Source organism: Pelobates fuscus, chromosome 9 (assembly GCF_036172605.1).
Source record: "Pelobates fuscus isolate aPelFus1 chromosome 9, aPelFus1.pri, whole genome shotgun sequence".
Lineage (NCBI taxonomy): Eukaryota > Metazoa > Chordata > Amphibia > Anura > Pelobatidae > Pelobates > Pelobates fuscus.
The window spans coordinates 163,157,762-163,178,130 of NC_086325.1; the positions used below are offsets into that span (position 1 = coordinate 163,157,762).

General features: G+C 40.1%; 1 pseudogene; it reads right to left on the reverse strand.

Moving 5' to 3' along the window:
- Nucleotides 1–7,845: 7,845 nt before the first annotated feature.
- LOC134572622 (glutamine synthetase-like) lies at nt 7,846–20,099 on the reverse strand (annotated as a pseudogene).
- Nucleotides 20,100–20,369: the final 270 nt, after the last annotated feature.

Sequence of the window (20,369 nt, forward strand, 5' to 3'; positions counted from 1 at the left end):
TATTATACAAGAAAAAGGAAAAAAGTAGAAACATTCCCTTTGTTGTTAATTATGTAAGTAACATTGGTGCCCTTAAAAAGATAATAATTAGACATTGACATATTTTAACACAAGAACTCAAGGTTCAGGCTTGTGGCATATCATATCATATATTCTCTACTTATAAAAAGCTATCTCTCGAGCACTTTGTACACAATATAAAGTATTTTAGTTGCTGTTTGTGTTTCTTATTAGTTATTATGTTACTTCTACGACTTCATTTATGGACTTTTCCCTTACTGTGCCCACACTCAATATGTCTGCCTAACGAATCTAAGTGGACTGACCGAACAGGAAGTGAAACTTTATAATATAGATACTTGTTGGACCAGCTGCATCACTTCCTTTTTTGCTGTGGACATCCAAGAGTGGATATAGAAGTACTGCATGCCTGGAACGACTGCGGTTATCATTCCAGGTACGGATGCGCCTCCATCTTGGTTGAGGCGTTCAGATGTGGAACCGCTGAAGACACAAGTCGGACATCACGCCGGAGGAAATTCCAAAAGGGAGAACACTGTATATACTGTGGACTAATGTGTTGCCATATTGGGAGTGGCGCTCGCATAGGTTTTACTAATAAACTGTGCCCACCATCATAGGACCGGCCCATTTCCATTTTCCATATATAGCATGGGCAGGATTTTATCACTTAAAGTTGGGTGGGATATATTAAGATTATTGGGAGGGTTATATATACCATGCTTTTAGTTTTTTTGGTTATATGCACCTGACGAAGACTGTGTAGCAGAAACATAGAAACATAGAATGTGACGGCAGATAAGAACCATTCGGCCCATCTAGTCTGCCCAGTTTTCTAAATACTTTCATTAGTTGAAACGTGTTGTGCTGCCATTTTTGTTTTTACTGTTATTTGATTTTATTTATCTGTACATTCTAATAAAAATAATTTAATTTATTATTTTATACTGCTGAAAACAATCCTCTTTTGGGACGTACACCGATCTAAAGCAAAGTATATCTTCAAAGTTTTACCTGACACCAGCACAGTTTAGAGCCGACTTCCAAATACCTTTCCCTTTTAATTTCCGTTCATACATATTGCACTACGAGATGTTTTTCTTTTATATTATATAGGAATTTTATTGTTTGAGGTAACTATAATCACTGTGTGCGCTTTACCACCTCCTTTATGCTGTTTGTATATAGGGAATCACCTCAGAAAACTTGTCAGCGGTTGGTGGCATCAAATTTCAAGTTTAAAAGACCAATCAAAAAAGCCCAAACACCCACAAATTAACAAACTATTTATACAAGAGAATTAATAATAAAAACAGCTGTGGTGATACATTCTAAAGAGCCTATTAGGTTTCAAGTACGTATCCAGTTTTAAATGTATATCATATTTTAAACTCCATTATAGCTTCAATAACAACCTCATTCTGTGGAAAAGCCCAGGTTAGCTCTGAAATCCACCCAAATGGTTGTTCTGCACAATTTTGTTTTGGGTAATTTGCTTCAATAGTGAGATTTGAGATTTTGGATGGAATATCTCTGTAAATCTGAACTGTTAAGACCTCTAGTGGTGAAATGTCATAACTGACATTGTTTCAATGCAGTTTTAGTGTCAAAGATAATTCTCTGTCTAGAGAGCGTGCTCATATTAAATACATTTATAAAAAAATATGGGCTAATATAGATAGTATTAATATAATTTTGCTGATGCATAACGACATGGCATTGCTGTTTTTAGTCATTAAGGAATTTATTTATCTTTTGAGGCACAGTTCAAATTCACCGACTAGATTTGTGAACAGAAGAAAAATTTGTTTCGACCAAATCACTATTGCCAACAATAAAAAATGTTTTCAAAACACAAGTGAGTTTATTTGCTTAGCTGGTAAATTAAGAGAATTGAAATAACAATTGCAGACTTTAGGTTAAGAATTGACAAATTGGAAAAATTCTACAACTATAGATATTTTTATAAGAGCATGACAACAGCTGTTTCTTATTCAAAAATGCAAAACAATCCATTTTTGCCATATGAACCAACAGCCACCATTACCTAATAAACAAAAAGAATCAGCTGGCACTCTAAGCCAATCAGTAGCTCCCCATTCATAAAAAAGTACAAAACTTTTATGAACCGGGAACTAGCGATTGGCTTAGCGTGTCAACTGTCAACTCTAGCCAATCAGTGGCACCAATGCCTGACGTCAATCTGCACTTCCTGACACTCCATTTCAGATGCCGAATACCACTGAGGGACCTGGAGCTGGAGGAAGCCTTTGGGGTTAAACCATTTGAGAGCGGTTTAACCCCTTAAAGGAAAGAGAGCACTCAGGGGCTTCCTGGCATCATAGCATTTTTATTTAGATGAAGTTGTTATGGTGACCAGAATGTTCCTTTAATTTTCTAAAAAGAAACACTATAGTGTCAAGAATACAAACATGCATTCCTGACACCATAGTTGTGAAAACGCTATTCACCCTGGCTTTATGTGATAATGACTATGCTCAACCCCTTCATGACACTGTCAAAAAGGGGCCAAGCATAGATGTCTTTACAGTTATGCCCCCCCCATCCCGGAAAAATTCCTGCGGACTCCCATGACATTAACCCCTTAAGGACTGAGGCAGTTGTACAAGTTGTGATCAAAACAGAACGCAAACAAAACCTTGAATTTGCGCTATATGTCTGTTCAGGCGTAATTCACCTCTTTCATATTAAATGCACCCACACTTATTAAATATCATTTTGGTCCGGAAAAACAGGGCTTTCATGTCACATCAAATATTTGTGTATTAAACATAATATGAATAAAATATAAAAATAAAATTTAGAAATTAAGACATTTTACTATTTAGTTCTGCATGACATTTTAACTGTGAATGTCACAATACTGTTAGCTGTTACTGCAATAAAATACACATATTTGTATTCAGTGATGCCTCACGAGTAAAACAGTACCCCCAATGTACAGATCGTATGGTGTTTTGGAAAGTTACAGGGTCAAATATAGCACATACCATTTTTCAGTTTATACACATTGACATTTGCCAGACTGGTTATGTTGACTTTGAGACCAAATGATAGCCCAAGAATGAAAATTACCCTCATAATGGCATACCATTTGCAAATGTAGACAAGGTATTGCAAATGGGGTATGTCCAGTCTTTTTTAGTAGCCACTTAGTCACAAACACTGGCCAAAGTTAGTGTTCATATTTGTTTGTGTGAAAAAATAAATAAATAAATACAAATTTCATCCAGAGACATGCCCCATAGCATCTTCCCAGCAGAAGAGCTGGCTTCAGTTATTTTCGGCATTAAAACTTCACGGTTCACGGTCTGTCCTCCAGCAGCACTTAGCCGCGATTTTATGGAACTATTTTCTGCTATGGGACCATGCCTGCGGTCAGTCAAATAAATGACTTCCAGGAAATTCCTGAACCCCTGAACCAGTGGCGGACTAACGGGGGGGCAGAGGGGCCCCGGGTGCCACCTGGTAGGGGGGTGCAATGACCCTGGTCTGAGGGCTAATGGGGGACGTGTGAGCTGTGCCCCATGGCAGCTGGGGTGTCGCACAGCTCACACGGAGACCAGCAAGCTTAACTGGCCACATGGGAGCAAGAAGGGGGCGGAGCTACAACCATTTAGGGGCGGCGCCTAACCGAGAGAGGGGGCGGGGTTTAACACGGCCCTTACAAGCTGCTGTAACTGCTGCCCATGGAGGTGCAGCAAGAAGAAATCCCTGCTCCTCCACCTAACAGGCTCCAGGTAAGGACTTCAGGGAATCCACTCCTCCTCCAGCCCACACTGTCTGTAAGTAAGAGTGTGTGTCTGTGTGTGTGACTGTCTGCCTGACCCTGTAACTATGTGTGTGTGTGTCTGTAACTGTCTGCCTGTAACTGTGTGTGTGTGTGTGTGTCTGTAACTGTCTGCCTGTAACTGTGTGTGTGTGTGTGTGTGTGTGTGTGTGTCTGTAACTGTCTGCCTGTAACTGTGTGTGTGTGTGTGTGTGACTTTCTGCCTGTAAATATGTGTGTGTGAATATGTGTGTGTCTGTCTGTAACTGTGTGACTGTCTGTCTTGTGTGTGTGTCTGTAACTGTGTGTGTGTGTATAACTGTCTGCCTGTAAATATGTGTGTGTGTGTGTGACTGTCTGCCTGTATCTGTGTGTGTGTGTGTGTGTAATGGTCTGCCTGTAACTGTGTGTGTGTGCGTAACGGTCTGCCTGTAACTGTGTGTGTGTGTGCGTAACTGTGTGTGTGTGGCTGTAACTATGTGTATGACTGTCTGCCTGTGACTGTATATGTGACTATCTGCCTGTAACAGTGTGTGTGACTGTGTGTAACTTCTTTTAACTGACTGTATGTGTGTGTATAACTGTCTGCCTGTAAATATGTGTGTGTGTGTGTAACTGTCTGCCTGTAACTGTGTGTACGTGTGTGTAACTGTCTGCCTGTAAAAGTGTGTGTGCGTGTGTAACGGTCTGCCTGTAACTGTGTGTGTGTGTGTGTGTGTGTGTGCGTAACTGTCTACCTGTAACTGTGTGTGTGTGTGTGTAACGGTCTTTCTGTAACTGTGTGTGTGTGTGGCTGTAACTATGTGTATGACTGTCTGCATGTGACTGTGTGCATGTGACTGTCTGCTTGTACTTGTGTGTGACTGTCTGCCTGTAACTGTGTGAGGAAGTGCAGGGATTTTGTAGAAGGGGGCAAGGGTTTTAAAAAGTTAACAAATTTGTTCAATACATTTTTAAAAAAATGTAAAAAAAAAGAACACATTTAAAAAATTTAGTAGGTGTTTTTTGTTTTTGTTTTTTTTGGAGAGAGGGAGGCAGGGGAGTGCCAAATCTAGGACCCGCCCCGGGTGCCACATGCTCTAGGTACGCCCCTGCCCTGAACTGATCTGGGTGATTTTTGGATATGTTGGTCATCCAGATCAGGGCTATCATGGAATGTAACATTTGTGTGGTTTTATGTATTTTTAGGGTACTTTTGGGGTGTTTTAAAAAAAGTATGTTTTTTTCTGTGCATGGAGATTATTGGATTATAATTAGTAAAGTTACTGATCCAATTATCTCCCAGGCAGAGAGGAGGGATTGTGTGTTTGTCACAGGAGTGTTGTGCATGTAATCACTATTCTTATTAAAATTCAGTCTTACTTTACTCTCAACACAGAGTTCTGTCTCTTGTTTTAGGGAACTGCTATACAACTATCACTACTAGCTCTTGTAAGAGATTCAAAGCTGTACTCTCCTGGAGCAGAGACCTTCCCACTGAGTCCCTGGATCCAGGAGTTTGGTCCAGGATGGGAAGGGACGGCGAGACCTCAACCAAGCTGTGGCAGTTCATGGGGTCTAGGGTGCTTATGGTGTCCTGTGCAGTGCTTATGGTCCTCAGCATTCGCTAGGAAGCATCACTTGGCGGAGGTACCCAGTCGGGGTGCCAGGTGGTCCATCACAATATGTATTTATTTTGTAATTCTTTATTCTAGTTGTGCAAATGTTGAACATAATAGCAGCACTGCCACAATAGCTGGTGCCAACATTTTCATTCACAGGTGTAAATATGGCTTTGGAGACATTGCACTTTTTAAATGATGAGATAATCATGCATAAAACCGAAGTTTCACAATAGTATTAGGTTAACGGTAGCTTGGCAATACGATATTAGTTATAGTAGTTGTAGCGTTCATGCTAGAGCCTTCGCAGGGTAAGACTTAACCTGTGTGAAAATTTGGCTTAGTCTAGACTATGCTCTTGTCAGACATATGGACAATATGTATTTATAATGTCATTCTAAATGAATTTTAATATATATGCATATTAATATCAAAATATAGTTAGAACAAATTAAAACCGGTATTTAATTTTATTTACATTTATTTTTAATTTTTTCAATTTATTTATTGATTATATATATATTTATGATTATAATTATATATATCATTAACGTCATTCTAAGTGTATTTTAAAATTTATATATATATATATTTTAAAATGCACTTAGAATAAAGGTTTATGTATGTATGTGCATATAAAAGTACTTGGATCGTATATATTATATATATCTATCTATATATATATACGATCCAAGTACTTTTATTTACTTTGTTAAAAACTTTTGTTAAAGTTTTATTAACTTTATAAACTTTTTTGCAGGCATTATGGGGACAGCCTGAGAGCTATCCCCCTGCAGGCACTGCACAAGCCGCCTATTCCGGCCATGTGATCGCAAGGACCCCACGATTACATGGCCCAGATCAGGCAGTGGGGGTCTGCCTGAGCTCCCAGACAGACCCCCAGGATCGCGACCGCCGACATGGGATCGGCGCGGACGTTCTATGCGGCCCTCCGACATTTAAAGCCACCCCAAAAAGGGTGGCATAGAACGCCCACCGTCCTTAAGGGGTAAAACTAGTATAAACATATTTTCATCTCTCACCAGTACACTAGGGGGGAGACTTGAATGCATTGAATTAACTAGTTCATATTATTATTATTTATAAAGCGCCAACAAGTTCTGTAGCGCTGTACAATGGGTGGACTAACAGACACGTATTTGTAACCCGACAAGTTTGACGCACAGGAAGAGAGGAATTGAGGGCCCTGCTCAATGAGCTTACATGTTAGAGGGAGTGGGGTATATTGACACAAAAGGTAAGGGTAGGGTAGAAAAGTAGGGCTTAGTAATTTGTTTTGATGACAGTTTCAGGAGAGGAATCAGGGTGCGGGGAGGGAAAGCTGTTCACAGTTTAATTAATATGCTTTTCTAAAAAAGTAAGTTTTAAAAGATTTTTTGAAGGAGTGGAGATTGGGTGAGAGTCTAACAGAGAGGGCAAGGGCGTTCCATAGGAACAGTGCAGCCCTTGAGAAGTCTTTAACCCCTTAAGGAACAAACTTCTGGAATAAAAGGGAATCATGACATGTCACACATGTCATGTGTCCTTAAGGGTGAGCATCAGAGGTAGGAGTATGAACAGAGGTTAGGCGTAGGTCTCCGGCAGAGCGTAGGGGCCCTAGACGGGACATATTTGTGTATTAGTGAGGAAACGTAGGTGGGAACAGCATTGTGTAGAGATTTGCAAGCAAGTGTCAGGATCTTAAATTGAGCCCCATCTCTTACGGGAATGTCAATGGATGGTCTGACAAAGAGGGGAGGCGTGGAAGGTGCAGGCAAACAGGAAGATGAGCCTCGCAAGTTAGTAACATGTAAGACCACTGAAAAGTGGATTACAGTAGTCAAGGCGAGAGAGGACAGCAGCATGGACAAGCACCCTTGCCGTATCAGGTGTTAAATAAGGTCGGAATGTTTTTGAGATGGAAGGGGCAGGATTTGGCGATTGATTGGTTTGTCAGAATCTTTTTTCCTTTACCAAAATTCTGATGCGCTGGACTACCATATTGTCAGAATTTGTCTGTCCATATTTTCAGAATACATACATACATAAATAAAATAGTGCGTCCAAAATAAAATGTTTCCACGGTATGCAAGTCTATTTTAAAGAAATAAAAAAAAACACAAACACCTTTTTAGAATAATTGGTTAACAGATCAATACTATAAAAAGATTCATATAAATACAATTGAACACGATAAGGCTTTTTTTGTTTTTGTTTTTAAGTTGTGTTTTCCAATCAGGCACAATAATGCATAATTTAATTTTTAAAGCGTCCAACAATTTTCTTCTGCGGTATGTAATTTAAATATGATATGTAAATTGTGAATTAAATATATAATCTTCATGCCTCCCCCCCAAGATACAGTTGAGAGTTGTTTTCTGATCAATGTATAAAAATAAAAAAATTGAAGAGCAGAGAGGTCCAGGTCCCAGTTCAGTTTCCATAGTCTTTAGTCTCATTGCCAGTCTCGTTTAGAATGGTTGTCCTTACAATGGCCTCAGTAACCGCGTATGGGTCACAGTTGGCAGACGGCCGTCGATCTTCAAAGTACCCTTTGCCCTCCTGCTCAACTTGGTGAGGAATACGAATGCTAACGGAGCAGTTGTTAATGCCAGTGGTGAATTCATGGAAGCTTGAGGTTGCAAATTCACCAGTCAGGCGACGGGCATTATCCTTGCCACCATGGGGGTCGTAGACAGAGATATGGTAATTGTGCCTCTTCCCCAATTTTTCAATTGCATCTTCAATATCCCTGGAGGAAAAGTAGATTGAGCTTTTCATAAATGGTTGGTTTACAGTTTTTTTTTCCAGAAAAGCATGACGAACTTACTGTATGCTTAAACAAATCAGTCATCACAAATCAATGTGCCATCTACGTGTATTTTACTTGGTCTATAACATTTCTCATTGCCGAACAGGAAAAACAGGAATTATGTGGCAAATTTTAAAAGTGAAGCAATGAGAATTAAAAACAGTATGATTTTCCTGCCAAGACCCACAAGTGCTAGTTGTGAACAGACCGTAAAAGTTATATCTTTATTCTGAAGACACAACTCAATCACAACTCACTTTAATCCACCTTTCTTCCTCATATTTTCTGTGCTGTAGTTGGTGTGACAGCCAGAAGCATATTTGTAATCGGGCATCGGTTTTGGGTCAAGAGTGGCCACAATACCAAAGTCTTCACAGACACGGTGAAGTATAAACCGAGCCATCCATAGATGATCTCCTATTTCGATGCCTTCACAGGGGCCAACCTGGAATTCCCACTAAGAAACCGAAAAAACAAATAGATTAGGTCAATTTGGTTGTATGAATGAGTTCACAGTGAGAATGTACCACTGCATTCTTAGATGCTTGGTAGCAACTGTCCAAATTGGAGGCATCAGGGTGCACAGATGCATCAAGTTTTCATACTGATTTTGAAAGCTTACTATAGACACAATAAGTAGCTAATAAAGAGTTAGGAAATCAAATCCATAATTAACCAGTGACAGCAACAGGTAATACACAACAGGACAAGACAAATAAGGCAAATAAGGAATTTAAGCATAAATGTCGTACCTGTGATGGCATAGCTTCTCCATTGATGCCACAGATCTCAATACCGGCATAAAGACAAGCCTTGTAGTGACTTTCTACAATATCACGTCCAAAGACTTTTTGTATACCAACACAACAGAATGCGAGACCTGTTGCATGGTCATCTGTGGGAAAAAAAAAAAAAAAAAAAGAATCTAGGGGTTAGGTTTAGGCAAGTCAGTCAACATAATCTCTCTGATTTTTTTTGAAGGAGTGGAGACTGGGTGAGCATCTAATGTAGGAGGGAATTGAGTTCCACAGGAACGGTGCAGCCCTGGAGAAGTCTTGAAAATTGTGATGGTTAAAATTAATAATTTCACTCTACTGAATCACATTTACACTCAAACCATACATCAAATTCATAGCAGATGATTATAAAGAAGCACTTTTTATAAATGCAAAAAACCCCCAAAAAAGTAACAAATACAAATGGGCAGAGTAACAGTGTTTTTTGACGGGGGGAACCATGTTCAACTTCTTAACCTTTTGTCTGGAAGCTCCTTGGTCTGTTTGGTTTAATTTCTATATTTGTTGTACCTTCTATCATCAGTTCTACCATTTTTTGAACAATTATGAAGCTTACCCTTTACCAGGGTAACCAATCACCATGCATCACTGTACTATTCATCACAAAGTCAGGCCAGGAAACTTCCATCAAGAGTTTTATTTTGGAGGTTAATCATTTTCTTCTAGGGCAGCTACAAAACTGGCTTCTCTGTAATTTACATAAAGACATGCAATGCTTTTATATAAAATGTATTACCTTCTAGTCCTGGGATAAGATTATTGGGCCAACCGTAAGGGCGACCATCGATTCCAAGTAAGATGTATTCTTGTTCCATCCCAAACCAAGGTCGATGATCTTTCACCAAGTCCATTATTTTTTGCAAGTCTGACGCAGGTTGGTTTCTGCAGGTGTAAAAAGAAAGTAAATCCACAAGGCTGAGTATTCAGTGAATATATATAGTAAATTATAAACCAAACAGCATAGTTTAGGTCTATAGAGACAAGTTGCAACTATAGCTGGGTTTTTCCAAATCATCTTTATCTGAATTTTGCCATTTGTTTTTTGATACATCACAATTCAGTTTTTAGTGAATGTACCTGGAGTTCTTTTGACAGAGGCATTTACGAATAGTGGCAAGTATTACACAGTATTCCTCACCAAGTTGAGCAGGAGGGCAAAAGGTACTTCGAAGATCTCCAGCAGTCTGCCAACTGTGACCCATTTGCCGTTACTGAGACTACTGTCATGACAACCATTATGAAAAAAATAAATAAAAAAAATGTAAGACTAAAGTATATGGAAACTGAATATAATATAATGCTGCTAGCCAATCCTTTAAAGGGAAACAATAGTTCCAGCGGGGGAGACCTAATGCACATGCACGGCAATGGCCACACTCACATTAGGAAGCAAATGCACAGCGTGAGGATGTCCAGTGCCAGTTAGACTGTCTGGTAGACAGGGCTAAGGGTGCTGGAACAGTGCATCCAGACCACTTTAATGAGCTGAAGTAGTCTGGGTGCCTATAGTGTCCCTTTAACGTTGTTATATTTGGATTTTTGCATCTCAGGATTTTTTTGTATGCGTACATCATGTTCACTGAGACAGACAGAACCATGATCTGTACACTAAAAATGCTTCATTAAGCTAAAGTTGGTTTGGTGATTATAGTTTCCCTTTAATTGCGGAAAGAAGAATAGAAATAATAGGAGTAGACGAATAGTATAAGGGTAATAATTATTAGGTAATCTACTATAGCTGGACCGCTACCTGTTTATGAATTGCCTTGTGATATTATGTGTGTTTCCCCATCCTTTCGTGTAATGTGCCCACTCCCCTTTCGGGAGAGTTTCCTCAAAGGGAATTAATTCGCCTCCCGAAGGGGGACCACCCCGATACCTCATTTAGAATGTCAGTTTAGAACGTTCACACCTCGCCACTAGGTGTCAAACAACAAAAGAAACCTTCGGCACGTGCCGTCCCTGGGTGGCCGCCATTTCGTATAGACGAATGCCAATCAAGGGGAGCATTCGCGGATTGTGTCTCACCTTGTTTGTTTACTGAACGAGGACCTCCCCAGCACTCATTGAAATGTTCACACCAAATAACTAGAACGTTAATAACTCGCAACATAAAAGTGTGAAACCGCAAGGGAAGTAATTAATGAGTGCTTTCCTGGGTGGGCGCCATTTATATAAACGAACGCGACCCAGGGGGAGCATTTGTATCCCGAAAGGAGGTGCTTCCCTTGCCTGGTTTCACACAGGGACCCCGCGAACTGAGGCTGTTTGAGGCTGGTACCGTTATGGGGTCCTTGGGATTGGTTTGGGCACCCTTTGGGGACAATAGCTAGTTGGTGTGCTTTCTCCTGGAAAACATTGCTTTTCCCACACTGTGATTCCTAGGTACAGAGGCTCATGGGAGGAAGATGCTGAGGTGGGCTTTCCATGCCTGGGAGAAAAAGGGACCCTCCTGTCACCGAAAGTGGGAAACCCTGTACTTGGGTGGCAGGAACAGGGGACAAAGGGACTGGATTTCCTGTATCACGCTAAGGTGCCTGGGAGGGGGGAGTACACCCCTTGCATGTGGTGAGGTATAAAGCAGAATGTGGTTGTTGTACCCCCAGGACAGTGTGTCATCCAGTTACTGGGAGGGATATGGGTCTCTTTGTACTTTAAACAGTTCCATTCCAGACGAAGGAAGTGGCTAAGCGGAAGTAACCAATCGGGTTACCCGTGGCCCACTATTCCTACTATAAAGAGTTCAAGTTAGCAGAGGATGACACTAACAAGGCTTCTCTAAAAGCCAAAAAATGTCCCATGAAAAAAAAAAAGAATTAGAGAAAGATGTTAAGAGAGGCCCTCCATAGACCATTCAATTAAGCCACAGTAAAAACAACAAAAAGATTACCTAAAAACACCTGGAGCAGAAACACTGCAGCAAATTCAAAATCCCGTGCAACAACTAGTGGAGAGAAAGAGCAAAAAAAATAAAATACAGTCTCACCACCTTTGAAGACGTTCCTGAGTACGCATAAGGACCAACAATATATCCACATACGGGGATTATACCGTCCAGGCGCATATATCTGGAGCCAAGTATAAGCTCCAGAAAAGTGTAAGTGCATGTATTTTTTCCTTATTCACCAAAAAAAAAAAAAAAAAAGAGGTCCAACATACACTATATTTGCGTCTTTTCCTTTCTTCCTCCATGTCGTTCTGAGCGTGGAAACAGCACTACAGGCGCTGCTTCCTGACACTATCTTCGATACTCACATTATTACATCCGTCCATCCTTTATGTAATTTAAACATCCTCTGTGGTTGCCCAGCTTACAAATTACACAAGTCTTTTTCCATCTGTAAAAAAACATCCCTCTTCCCCTTGTGATGGTCAGCTGAAAGAGTTAAATCTTACCATTTAATCATTCTAGCATCCAATGCAATTAATACAGTAGGGCCACGAGGGCTATTGTGACCCAGTATGGAGGGTTCTGCAGTTTTTGCCAGATTATTCAATAAGCACAGAAGTGTTATGGGCATAGGCAAATTTTACAGGTTTTAAGATTAAACGTTGTATCTCTTTAACTGTTCACGGTCTTTAAGAGATTTTGCAAACAAACAAGTTGCTAGAAATGGAACACATTCCTTCTCATACGATGTTTCTTTAGTAACCAAGAGTGAGTGAATAGGAGGTTTAGACTTTAAGACGCCATCTTGTCTTAGGTTAGAGTGATACCAAGCCAGGCCTTACCTACATCATGTCCTACCTCAAGTTTTAGTTCAAACATAGATAAGATGTCTAGGTCATGACATACTGATTAAGATGTCCCCATGTGAAATGACCAAGTCATGGCTTTGTCATTTAATGGTCAAGCTTAGAAAGATTAGGTTTGTTTTCTTATTTTCCGAACGGCACCGGATTGAAAATCTAGAGTATAAATAGGTGTACCTATTAATATTAAACACAGAGGGGAGCTTTTTGGATGCAGGAATGCTGCTCCATTGTATCAAGACTGAGAGATTGACTTGTTCAAAAGCAAGCAAATACTTTAATCTTATAAACTCTGCTATAAATTATTGTAATGGATTATTAAGTTATTATAGGTCTATATTTTCTGGACACCACTGTGACATGTAACAATGGCACAATCCACACCTCGGTTTACAGAAAACCCAGATACTGGTGCAGTTACCTTCACAGCTCCAGCTTCCACCCCTCCCATACTAAACAGGGCATCATCTACAGCCAAGCTACAAGGTACCATCGCTCTGATCCTAATTACCCATCTAAATGTACTCTCCCAATCTATGAGACAGAAAGGCTACAAACCAAAGACTATTACCAAACAAATCAACTTTGCTGTAAAAACTCCACCCACGCGACTGCTACAGTACAAAGAAAAAAAATATCTACACGAGTGCCACTTGCGGTCACCTACAACCTAGCTCTTGAGGAAATACAGAAATCATTAAAGGCCTACAACCAATGTTAACAGAAGATGAGACTCTGAAAAACACCCATTTTGGCCTTCAGACAACCACCAAACCTCCAAGAAATATTAAACAGGAAGCTGCCCACTGAGGGGGAAGAAAGAAAAACGGGATTAAGTCAATGCAAAAAACCTTGTTGCAAATGGTCAGTTTATATGCATATACAACAAAGCCTCCAGCATTAAAAGAGCATACTCCTGCACATCCAGCAATGTGGTATACAGGATTCGAAGGATCGTACTGCACTCCTGTGGGACACCACTTTACCCAGCCTGGCCACTCAACGAAGGACCTAAAAATCAAAGCACTGCATTTTTTTTAAATTTTTTTTTCATACCCAAGAAAGGAATATTTTTTGAAGCCAGAAAGATCAAATTTTTTAACAGCAAGAATAGAGGACTAAATATTGATTTGGGTTTCCTGTCCCACTACCAACACTTTACATGAACACTTCCCCAGCATTAGCTTACTGTTCTCTCATATGCATCAACAATTTTAAAATGCATTCCAATATTTCTATTCTATCAATATGCAAAGTACTATGTGTAGACCTATGCTTTCCCATACTCTCATGCATGTATGAGATATATATATATATATATATATATATATATATATATATATATATATATATATCTGTGCATGTATAGGTGTATGTGAGTTCATGTACATGTATATATTCATGCATACACATGTGTATATGTGAATAGGTGTAAGTGTACATATAGATGTCTATGTATGTGTAGGCACATTTATATGTTTATAGGTACATGTATTGGTGCTTGTGTGTGGATGTATATATATATTTGGGCATTTTGGTGTAATTATATGTATATTATTGTATCCTGTAACTGTTGGATGGGAATTCATGCATTCTTTATATAATTAAATAAGTTGATATTTATGACCCTCTGGGAGAATAGGGTCTATTCTCTATTAAACCTGTGTCTTATCTGCACTCATGTCTTTTAACCCCTGCATTACAAATCAACTTTGAATTTTATGTATCATCTTGCGCAGAAATTCTTTAGACTTGAGAAAGGGAAGATTCTCCTAAAAGCTTGTCATTAACAAATTCTGTTAGTCCAATAAAAAAATAAAAAAAATAAAAATAAAATGAAAAGGTATTACAAGATACGAATTTCATCTTGTTTTAACACACACATAGAAAAATTTTATAAGAAAGTTTTATTGCTTCCAAGACAATCCTTATTCTAAATTGTATTCGCAATTATTTGTATATTTTAAATAGAGGAACTCTTACTAACCATATAATAGTATGGCCAGGGCCGGATTTAGATGAAAAGAGGCCCTAGGCTATTCCACTTATGAGGCCCTTTCATCTCCCATTTTTAAGTTTGTAAATTACATGAGAGACAATAAAATACATCATTACTGTGATATATATCAATATGTTAAATGAAACATGTTGTGATTGGTACTAACCTTTATAAAAATTTTGGCACGGATAATAAATTTAAAAAAAAGTCGAGATGAGGAGAGGAGGGGGGGCGATTGTGAGAGGGAGGGGGGTGATGAGGAGAGGGGGGTGATTGTGAGAGGGAGGGGGTGATGAGGAGAGGGGGGTGACTAAAAAAAAAATTACCTTAAATCCCTGGTGGTCCAGTGGGGTCTGCCTAGTGGTCCGGTGGGGTCCCTGGTGGTCCGGCGGCCCTTATTTCCGGTCTGCAGCTCCGCAGAGCTGCAGACCATGGATCTCGCGAGACCCAATCAGAGCGTTTCCGTGGTAACACGCGGCAACGCTCTGATTGGGCAGTGCACGCGAGACCCATGGTCTGCAGCTCTGCACATTTCGGAGCTGCAGACCGCCAGTCTCGGCGATCGCGGCAGGAGGGGCATTGCAGTCTGCCCCGGGCACCCCCCTAGTAAGTGGCACTGGGGGCGGACCGCCCCCCCGCAGAACGCCACTGGTCATATCATATGCGTAGAATTTCTCCTTATTTTCGGTTTAGTGTTCACTGTTTTTAGAATAGTGTAATTTTAATTTTGCTAACAATTTGAATGTAGGCCCCTCTTGATCTTGAGGCCCTAGGCTGAAGCCTAGTTAGCCTACAGGAAAATCCGGCCCTGAGTGTGGCCAAGATATATGTACGTTAGCCCTGCTAAACTCTATGCTTGAAGGCATTTTATTTGTAAATAGGAGAACCATCAACGGTTACAAAAGTTTATCTGTATAAAGAAAAGTTGGTGAAAATGACAGAATTCTGACCAGAATGACAATGCTAACATTTATTAAAAGTCAAATCTGGTCAGAATTCTATCTTCCTGACCCAATCTGCACCATTCGAGTATATGTATTTTATGTCTAGTTTAAAATCTGTTCAATAGTGGGTCAAAGCACTCTGACCGAGAACTCAGTTCCACGTCTTGTCTGTCATGAGACTAGCCTGTTAATATTACGAATGGTATATGCCCCTTATATTTATTTTATTCAGCCCCCACCTGCCAGTCACATATGGGGGAATCAATGCCATGCCTCCCACCACCCCATCAAAATTTACTGCAATAGCTGCCCATTCCTTAGTTTAAAGCGAACAGCCTCCGACTGCTCAGTTTAGTAGACAGTCCAAAAAAAATTGTTTATTTGTAAAATTCTTACCTACAGGTGTTCTGTTACTTTTCAGAACTTCACACAACACCAGCTTATTGGGGTCTAGGCTGAAAGGGTCCCTGAACATTTTGACCGGGACGAGATACATGCCACAGTTATCGCTTTCTGCTTGGCTTGTGCCAGTCCCATTGAAGGTCCACTCTGGGATCTCTGATATAGGAAAAAAAACATGAAAATAACTGGACAAAGCCATATATTTTACAACTACAAAACTTTTAAACACAACAAAACAGAAACAAAACAGAAATGGGACTTCTTGATAGAGCTGTACCCTAAAAGAAGTGGGGGCATCATAACACATGGGTTAAAACTGCTACAAATGGAGTATGGTCATAATGTATTATATCTTCCTACTTCTATTTATTTAGAAGAGATGAAACAGAAGATTAAAAGTTGTAGATAACCCATTGCAGTTTAATACAAATATCGGTAGAAACTTAAAAATGGGAAATTGCACCCAAAAATAGATAAAATATAAAAATCAATTGATCGTATGTAATCCTATTTAAGTTAAAGGGAAACTCCAGTGCCAGAAAAACGATCCGTTTTTCTGGCACTGGAGGGTCCCTCTCCCTCCCACCCACCAATCCCCGGTTACTGAAGGGGTGAAAACCCCTTCAGTCACTTACCAGGGGCAGCGACAGGTCCCACGTCGCTGCTTCCTCCTCCCCCGCCGCTCCTCCTTCTGGTTACGTCGGCCGGTGGGCGAGACTGATCTCGCCCGCCGGCCGAGGAGACCTAATGCGCATGCGCGGCAATGCCGCGCATGCGCATTAGCGCACCCCATAGGAAAGCATTGAAAATGAATTTCAATGCTTCCCTATGGGGAATAGAGCGACGCTGGAGGTCCTCACACAGCGTGAGGACGTCCAGCGACGCTCTAGCACAGAAAACCTGTGCTATGAAGCAGGAAGTGTCCTCTAGTGGCTGTCTAATAGACAGCCACTAGGGGAGGACTTAACCCTGCAAGGTAAATATTGCAGTTTTAAAAAAACTGCAATAATTACACTTGCAGGGTTAAGGGTAGTGGGAGTTGGCACCCAGACCACTCCAATGAGCTGAAGTGGTCTGGGTGCCTGGAGTGTCCCTTTAAGGAGACCTAAACCAGGCAACCATAACTACTCTCGAACTGTAAAAACCAATAGCTACCACCTTATACTGGATGTTCACCGTGTGCGTTCCATTGCGGCTCGGGATGCGTTCAACTTGACTGCCTTCTGAGAGCTTTGAGTATGATGCTTGCCTTGTGCGTTTCGTGATGGGCGTTTCGTGAAGGCAAGCATCATACTCAAAGCTCTCAAAAGGCAGTCAAGTTGAACGCATCCCGAGCCGCAGTGGAATGCACGTGGCGAACATCCAGTGTCTGACACCTCACAGAGATCCACACTTCCCCTGATCTGGCCTGCATGAGGAAGCTATTAGGATTTTCTGGACTGTAAGCTACCGGCCTGTTACCATATGCCAAAACTTTTAACCCTTTTGGGAGTGCATTTTATCTTTTTCAATAAAATTTTTATCAGAGAGTGTCTGTATTGTATATTATAGAATCCGGCACAGACTATGTACTTCAAGCACTCTGTGTTTATGATACAATATCCAGATTTAGATTGTATCATCCCAAATTGTATCAGTCTGTATTTTATTTTAGGATACAAGACTAATACTATATTATCTTTAGCTTTGCCAGTATATTTTCCTTCTTGTATTACAGTATGTAACCTTTCTGGGATCAATTAGCTGATACAGCAACAGACATTTATTTATTCAACAACGTTTAAGTTTTTTACCCAGATGGACTTCAATCAATGTGCAATATACATTTAGGTTTTTGTGATTTTTAGACTTTTTTTATGTCCATGATAACATTGTTTAGTAGATCTATCACATACCAAGGTCTATTTCCATTTTTCCATTCTTGTTATATTCGATCGTTTATATATTTTGCACTTTCCTTTTCTATTTCACTATATCTTCTTACTCCTGGTCAGTTTATTGGCTTTTTCATTGCAGTTTAATGCTTATGGATTCTAAACAAACATACGGAGTAGCGATCTGTCATTAGTTAAATCCCGCAACAACTAATGTACAGCTGCACGCTGACAGACATGATATTTCAGCATCTTTTGAGCAGCTGTCGGTATTGGACGACATATTTGTAGCTTTTATCTGTGTGCAAACAGCTAAACATTTATAGATGTATATACTCTCTGTAGAGTTCCTTCTTATCGAACACACTTTAAGCAGAATTTATAAATGGCTGCAGTGTTGTGTTTATGTAAACACTCCCAGGTGCAAATCTTCCTTTAACAATTAGATAAACCATGGGAGACCTTTTAGCAAGTGAAGCTCTGTTCATATTAAGTTTAGCATACTTTATATTGGTGATGGCCCACCTATGCCACTCTAGCTATTTCACAGCAGGTTTTCTGAGGTCCTGAACAGTCAGGAACTGGCCATTGGGCAAAAAAACAACATACCTGAGCCAATGCGATCTGGGAATATCAATGACTTTCCTAGTAGACAATCTATCCCTCCATGGGTCAGTGGGGAGATCTAAGTATTGCCCTAACCAGCTCAGCATATCCTAACTTTTTCTGCTTATGTTTATTCATTTGTGTTTTTTTATTCACAATTTACACCTGTCTGGAGAAGTCCTACAAGGACATTTGTATCCAGTTCCCAGCATCTGTGATCTTACGGATGGGCTTTTTAACTACACATATCTTGTAAGTGTATCTAATAAAGCAGTGTATTTTATATTTAAAAGTGCTGCACTATGGATTTTATTATTTATTTTTGCATGCATCTCTGAATGTCCGGAGGATCACCTTGAATGGATTTTATCACCTACATTTTGATGGGCTCTATATATAAAACTTATACTTGTGAGTTTAACCTTGAAGCATCAGCACTTTTTTGTGTTTTTACAGTATCCCACCATTTCCTGGCCTTGACCCACCTGTATCCCCCTATGGGGACATCAGAGACTAGTCACCAGCAATCACAGGGCAAGTAGGTCATTAACTTTGCTTGCAGTGAATAAAACTCAATGTAACAACTATTCATCTGGGATATGCACATGGGCTGCCCTGGAGGGTCATCAAAATAACATAGCTGAGCATCATGGGAAATAAGATCTTCACTTCCAGAGTTAAGCTTTTTTAGAACTTTCTAAACATCGTACAGAGAATGCACCTGAATTTGGTCATGTTGAACAGTTTGGTTTGAGCCCATTACTAAAGGTTCAAAGCCAGGTCATACAAAATCTTCTTCCCTCCTCTTCTGTGGTTCTGATGACACACATTGAGCATCCAATCTCTATAAATAGCAATGTTCACAATAAACACTTCCCCACCCAATCATGACTATAATTATGTGTTCCATCTTATTGAATCTCCGACTGTGACCCATTTGCTGTACTACATTCTGGCCTTACTCCGCACCAATATTTGCTAGTGCTTGCTTGTTTTGTCTTCCTGCTTGTACAGATAAATGTCTCTTTCGATTTATGATATCAACCACCTGCTCTGACCCTCAGCCTGCTTGTTCAATAATTCACCTACTTCATTGGGTCACCTCACTTCATACTATTTACACTTTATTCTGTGTACCATTGAAAACCAAGAGAATCATCATTCCCACTCAAAACACAACATCTCAACTTCAGGAGGATCCAGTAAAGGTTCAATTTTAGACAGAAGTGATACTTTCTCTCATCTGATAATTCACAAGGGGGCTGCCAGAAACATGGCAGATGGGTGTCATGTGGGCTTTAAAGTGTATTTTTTCTCACCTTCTATGGACTGGGGCTCTGAGTCCAATGTCTTCGTTTTGCAGTGGACTCCTTCCCCAGTTTTATTAATCCACACGTAGGTGACCTGCACCTTTCCTCCTTGGGGCAGCTTCATGTACGGTTCCCTCAGCCCTTTGATGAGATAAGAACCAAGAGACACAGCAGCCATGGTGGAGACTGACCTTATGTGGAAGGAATAAAAAAAAAATGATTTCAGTAGGATTCAGATGTGAAAGCACCAAGTTTAAAATCAACACTAGAGGCATCTTGGAAAATGGTGCAGATTTGGCCACGATGACAGAATTCTGACAGAACTGGCTTTAGTAAATGTGCGAATTGCCAATCTGGTCAGAATTTGACCATTTTTAGAAGTATTCCAATACAGAGAAAATTTGGTGTTTACTAAACAGACCTGTTACTGTATTGCCTCATGATATACTCTGAATTTATA